The 6,397-nt window shown below is 36.7% G+C and overlaps 1 long non-coding RNA gene across 2 annotated transcripts in view; it reads right to left on the bottom strand.

Moving 5' to 3' along the window:
* Positions 1–4,203: 4,203 nt before the first annotated feature.
* LOC115213451 overlaps positions 4,204–6,397 on the bottom strand; it is a 4,949-nt gene continuing 2,755 nt past the window's right edge. For both annotated transcript variants that reach the window (XR_003881800.2, XR_003881801.2), the window contains one exon: positions 4,204–4,569. This is a non-coding gene — a long non-coding RNA (uncharacterized LOC115213451). The remainder of the gene's footprint in view (positions 4,570–6,397) is intronic.

Genomic DNA, 6,397 nt, shown 5'->3' with positions numbered 1-6,397 from the left:
TGTAGCTAGACTATGTGTCTGGCGACTCAATTCTAATCTATGTATGCTGTATGGTATTGTCAATAAATAAAAACTATGGGGCCCAGTGCACTGATTTGCTTAGGGGCCTATAATGTCGCTAAGACGACCCTAGTGTGCCCCTTGGGGCAACCCTTGAATTTGCCGACCTCCAGTGGGTCCTCTAGCTTATGCAGACTAATACAGCAGACCAAGGAGTGCCGCCTTCTTAAAGCGTCACCCAGGGCGGCTACCCACGCTACTGCTCAATCTACCATCCGTCTATTTTTGTCAAATCTACCACCATTATTGTTACTGGGGTTGTGGATAAAGTGCTTTATGAACAGGGTAGTCATTCACAAAGGAATTTAAATTACTAACTACACAGTTCACGAACCTCTCTCCTCCAATGAATTAAGATAGTAATAACATTTCTATAGTAACATAATATTTACAGCCTTATCAATAACGGATTTGTACCAAGGAAAATATAGTTAACATTATTTTACTTGGCATGTACTCTCTTTTACTCTTTTACTTGTTTCAGTCATTTGATTGTGGCCATGCTAGAGCACCGCCTTTAGTCGAGCAAATTGACCCCAGGACTTAATCTTTGTAAACCCAGTACTTATTCTATCAGTCTCTTTTGCTGAACTGCTAAGTTACGGGGACGTAAATACACAAGCATCGGTTGTCAAGCGATTTTGGGGGGACAAACACAGACACACAAACATACACGCACACATATATATATACATGTATATGACGGGCTTCTTTAAGTTTCCATCTACCAAATCCACTCACAAGGCTTTGGTGCCATGCAGTGGGACTGAACCTGGAACCATGTGGTTCGTAAGCAAGCTACTTACCACACAGCCACTCCTACGCCTTAAATGTAGACAGACGAAATACCGTTAAGCATTTTGCCTAAATCAATATGAATGATCACCCGTGAAAACGGCCCCTAGATACTTAAACTTCACCTGATTTGGTGGAATGCAGTTGGCATTGCACAAGCCTCTTTGAGAGGACGAGTAGCACTGATTTTCATTCTTGCTGAGCAGCACTTGGCAGCAAACCTATCAAATGCATGTCAAAAACATCTTCTGACAAGTTGAGTAGAACTATGTTGTCTGCGAATTCCAGCCGACTGTTCCTACACCCACCAGTCTCGATATCATTTTCAACCTGGCTGCGCATGTCAATATTGTTCATAAAAATTAAGAAAAGGAGAGGTGATAGTGCGCACCTTTGGTGGTGTCCGACACCCACATTGAATGGTTTCAGCTTGGCACCATTTATCCATACTAGGGTATTTGTATGCGGATTTTAAGACAAGATCCCATACTCCTGCAGTACCTTCCATGACAAGTCCCACATCTAGCTTCAGAAGATGGCTGGTAGGTGTAAAAGCTAAGCTCATATCTTCACTTCGGTGTTTGTGCCTATCCTTAGCTATGGCCATAAATCTTAGGTAGTGACCGAAAGAGTACAATTGCAAATACAAGCAGCCGAGATGGGGTTCTTCTGAAGGGTTTTTGGAGTACATTACTCAATAGAATGTGTAGCTGGGTGACCAGAGAAGCGCTCCAGGTTGAACCGCTACTTTTCTGAATTGAGAGACCACATCTCCGATACTACAAACATGTGCTAAGAATATCTCATGAAAGAATCACTGACATGTTTTACAGGCAAAACTAACTGGCAGGGAACCTAGAGATTGACAACGAGCAAGATGGTTGGATAACATTCATGAGTTCGGTTGATCTTGCTTGGGGATCCAGACAGATTAACTGGAGACAGTTGCTTCTGATAAGACCTGATGGAAGGCATGCTTGATGACTCTGCCCCCACGACCCTCCCAAGAATGAGTGGGCAAAGAAGATGAGATAAGATGAATATAAATTATATCTTAGAATTTGTTAAGTTCATGCATTGTCCTAAAACTTGAATAATCTAAATGGATTGAAATGTCATGGTTTCAAATATAATACAAGCCAAATATAATATAAGAACTTGTATAGATCAGTGCTCCGCAACTATTATGTCGCGGCACACTGGTGTGCCACGAGACGATGCTATGTGTGCCACAGTGTAACCTGAATATAATTTTTTTCCATATACTTTTAGTTATATTTTTAGTTCAGGTGTGCCGCCAAATTTTGAAAAGAGCTTAAGTGTGCCGCACATGAAAAAAAAAAATGGTTATGGAACACTGGTATAGAGTAATAAAAATGTGGATTTGCTTATCTCATTGGCATTAAGAAGAGAACTGTTTACGTTGGAGTAGGCTGCAGTCTGGTGAATTAACATTCAGTATAATATTGGTATTATTTTACTCTTTATTTGATTTTCTTACACAGGATAATAGTCTATTTATTGATTTATGACTTGATCACAAGGCCAGTCTCAGCTCGTTGATATATTTTGCTCTCAAATGTCGACTCCCGACAAGACTTGGATGAAATTATGAAGGGATTCTGTAAATACTAAAACGTATTTAGCCTGGCATTCTACCGTTTCTCTTGCTCCAATGATTTCGTGGTGATAAAGATGATAGTGATTTCCAACTTAGGAACAAGACCAGCAATTTTGAGAGGAGGAATTTATTTGCTACCATTTACCTCAGTACTCAATTGATACTTAATTTTATCGCTTTCCCCTCCGGAAGGAATAAAAGCAAAGTCGACCTTGATGGAATTTGAACTCAGAACGTAAAGAACTGGAACAAATACTGCAAGGCATTTTACCCGACTGCCTAACGATTTTGCTATACCATCTCTCTTAACTGTTTGTAGCATAGATACAAGGCTTGAAATTCTGAAAGTTGCAAGAGGGGGTTTGTCGACACCAATGGCCTCAGTATTTGATTGGCACTTTATTTTTGTCGACCCTGGATGGACGAAGTTGTCCTAAAAAATTGCGATAGAAACTGTAAATGACGACACTGACATCCTATAATTTCCTGTAAACAATGTTTGTAGCATAACCAATGTATAGGCGCAGGAGTGGCTGTGTGATAAGTAGCTTGCTTACCAACCACATGGTTCCGGGTTCAGTCCCACTGCATGGCACCTTGGGTAAGTGTCTTCTTCTATAGCCTCGGGCTGACCAAAGCCTTGTTAGTGGATTTGGTAGACAGAAACTGAAAAGAAGGCGGCAAGCTAGCAGAAATGTTAGCACGCCGGGCGAAATGCTTTACGGTATTTCGTCTGCCGTTACGTTCTGAGTTCAAAATCTGCCGAAGTCGACTTTGCCTTTCATCCTTTCGGGGTCGATTAAATAAGTACCAGTTACGCGCTGGGGTCGATATAATCGACTTAATCCGTTTGTCTGTCCTTGTTTGTCCCCTCTGTGTGAGTACCTTGTGGGCAGTAAAGAAATAAGAAACTGAACAGAAGTATATATATATGTGTGTGTGTGTTTTTGTCCCCCCCCAACATCGCTTGACAACCGATGCTGGTGTGTTTACGTCACCGTAACTTAGTGGTTTGGCAAAAGAGACCAATAGGATAAGTACTAGGGTTACAAAGAATAAGTCTTAGGGTAGAAATGCTTGACTAAAGGCGGTGCTCCAGCATGGCTGCAGTCAAATGACTGAAACAAGTAAAATAGTAAAAGTGTAAAGAGTATAGAATATACATATATTTAATACTAGCTTAAAAGCCGCACTCCAAATGAAGTGCATATTTTCAATCCCGGGGTCATCCTGATTCCCAAAAGGTATTATATGTCTATGTAGAGCAAATGTAGACTGAGAGTCAGGGGTCCCGGACAGACAGAATTTCACATTTATTGTTATAGATAATATGAATACCATGCAAATATTTTGTATAAGATAAAGATAGTCACACTTTTCAATGATGTTCATTACTGGACAGAATACATTGGAATAGTGTATCTCAGCTGCTCCTTCCGAAATACTTAACCTATCAATAGAGTTTGGTATACATAAAGGTAGACGTGGTTTAATGAGGGAGTGTTTTATGTTTTTTGTATTAAATTTTGGTATGTCAATGACGTTATTTCCAGTTTCTGTTGCAATTTACTTTCACTTTTTTATGACTAGACTGCATGTTAATCCTTTATTTTCATCAACTCCAGAAGGATAAATGTGAAGCTAATTTGAACCCAGAATATGAAAGAGCCTTAACTAAATATCACCAAGATATTCTGTAACAACAGCAACAACAACAACAACACATCTAAAAGATAACATAAACAAGTTTTATTCAAGGAAAATAAATGCTACAATGTAATATACTATCCTAATGATTAGTTTGTAGATATAGTTCGAAGATTGGATCATTACAATATTTGCTGCTATCATACCTAAGAACACTAACAGTGAGGTTGTAGCTAAAAGTGTATCCAAAAGCAAGCTTAGTACAACATAAAAAATTAAAGGTAATATGACGAGGTTTAATAGAACCAATACTACAAGCATTTTCCTATTGATTTATTTTCATTCTTCCTCAAAGCTGTACAAATATATTTCATCCGTTTGTCTTTTTTTTTTATTTGTATGAAGGCGAGAAGTTGTTTATACGTCGACGATGTCAGAAATGGCATCTGCAAGCAGAAGGAACGAAAGAATTTAACGTGAAAATTGGATGATGTTATATATATTATGCAGGTACTGGCTTTTTCTAGGATCGTGTTTTAGTTTTTTTATGTTGTTGTGGGCCTTTGAGCAGAAAATAAAAAAGAAGCAAAACAAAAACGAATATATATAGTGTAAACAGAATGCTGGTACTTCATATTTCGTATGTATATGCGGATATGCATGGTATTGTAGTACTATTTTGACTATATTGCTAATAATGGAATCTACGTATTGTTTTTCTAGTATTAGCGTTATTAATAATAATATGAATGATGATATTGGTAGCATTAGTGGTAATGACAATGATAATGATGCTAACATTAAGGACATTTTGGAAATTAATAAGAATTAATATAATGTACCCTTGACTCTGTATATCTGCATTTAGGTATTAATATGTGTATGTTTTTCTACATTGTAATTATCACAATATTAAGTTGAAAAACTGTAACATTGAATGTGGAACATATGTATGTTTATCAATTTATATTATTTATATCATTATGTATATGTATATTTATATGTATAGGAGTATGAGTATATGCATTCATATATATATGTATATGTCTTATTATGGGTATGTACCCACACCTATATAAGTATGTATGTAATCTGATTTGTATCACATAATCTCCGAAGAGGCCTTAGGATATTTTTGTAAATGTCTCATTTATAACTACATATTGACCTACCATAAATGGCTAATATAAGTAAAATGAGACATACTTATCTACATGGCCGAAACAGCTGTAAGATGTAGTCTATATTTATATTTATGTGTACTTATATTTATTTTCTCTTATACATATTCTACTCATTGTATAACATTACTCTTTTATGTACACTGTTTTGCCCTACATTATTATGTTTAACCTTATAGTTTCTTATGTGGTGGTTTAATAAAGTATGTGATTGAGTATTATCTGGTAATTGATATTTGATTTCGATGTATTTCTCCATTTTCTTATTTTGTATTATGAATTTGTGGTAAAACATTTTACCTTTGCCCTTATAATACAGTAAATGAATTAATTGCATCACAATTCTTAACATTTATGTATTAACTTTGTTGGGTACTTCACTAGCAGTATATTGGATATATGTTATCCCATGGAGGGTTGCATTTACAACCCCCATCTCAATTTGTATATATATACATACATATATTTAGATTCAGATGAATATGGTACTTAAGTTAAAGGCACCAGAATTTTGTATGGTATTATCCATATAAATCAAATGGGGTGATTATAATCAAAATAAGCAACAATGATGTCCAAGGTAGAGTAGTACAATTGTTTCATGCTACTTCATTTTATTAAACACTGTAAGTATTACATCAGTTTTAAAATGTCCAATTAAACGGACAATGCACATTCTTATCCTTAATTCATTTGCCAACATTACAAAGAGGGTAGATATTTAGACAGAGAGGTTAATTTCATCATTAAGAATGTGCATTGTCCGTTTAGAAACAATTGTACTACTCTACCTTGGTCATCCTTGTTGCTTATTTTGATTATACATACATACATATATCTTGTTTGGATTAACTTTATATATATATATAGGCGTGGCTGTGTGGTAAGTAGCTTGCTTACTAACCTCATAGTTCCGGGTTCAGTGACACCTTGGGCAAGTCTCTTCTACTATAGCCTCGGGCCGACCAAAGCCTTGTGAGTGGATTTGGAAGACGGAAACTGAAAATAAGCCCATCGTATGTGTGTGTGTGTGTGTTTACGTGCCCGTAACTTAGCGGTTCGGCAAAAGAGGTCAGTACAAAGAATAAGTCCT

The sequence above is a fragment of the Octopus sinensis genome, linkage group LG6, assembly GCF_006345805.1.
Source record: "Octopus sinensis linkage group LG6, ASM634580v1, whole genome shotgun sequence".
NCBI lineage: Eukaryota > Metazoa > Mollusca > Cephalopoda > Octopoda > Octopodidae > Octopus > Octopus sinensis.
Note: the sequence above shows the minus strand (reverse complement) of the source record. Positions and strands in the feature narration are given on the sequence as shown.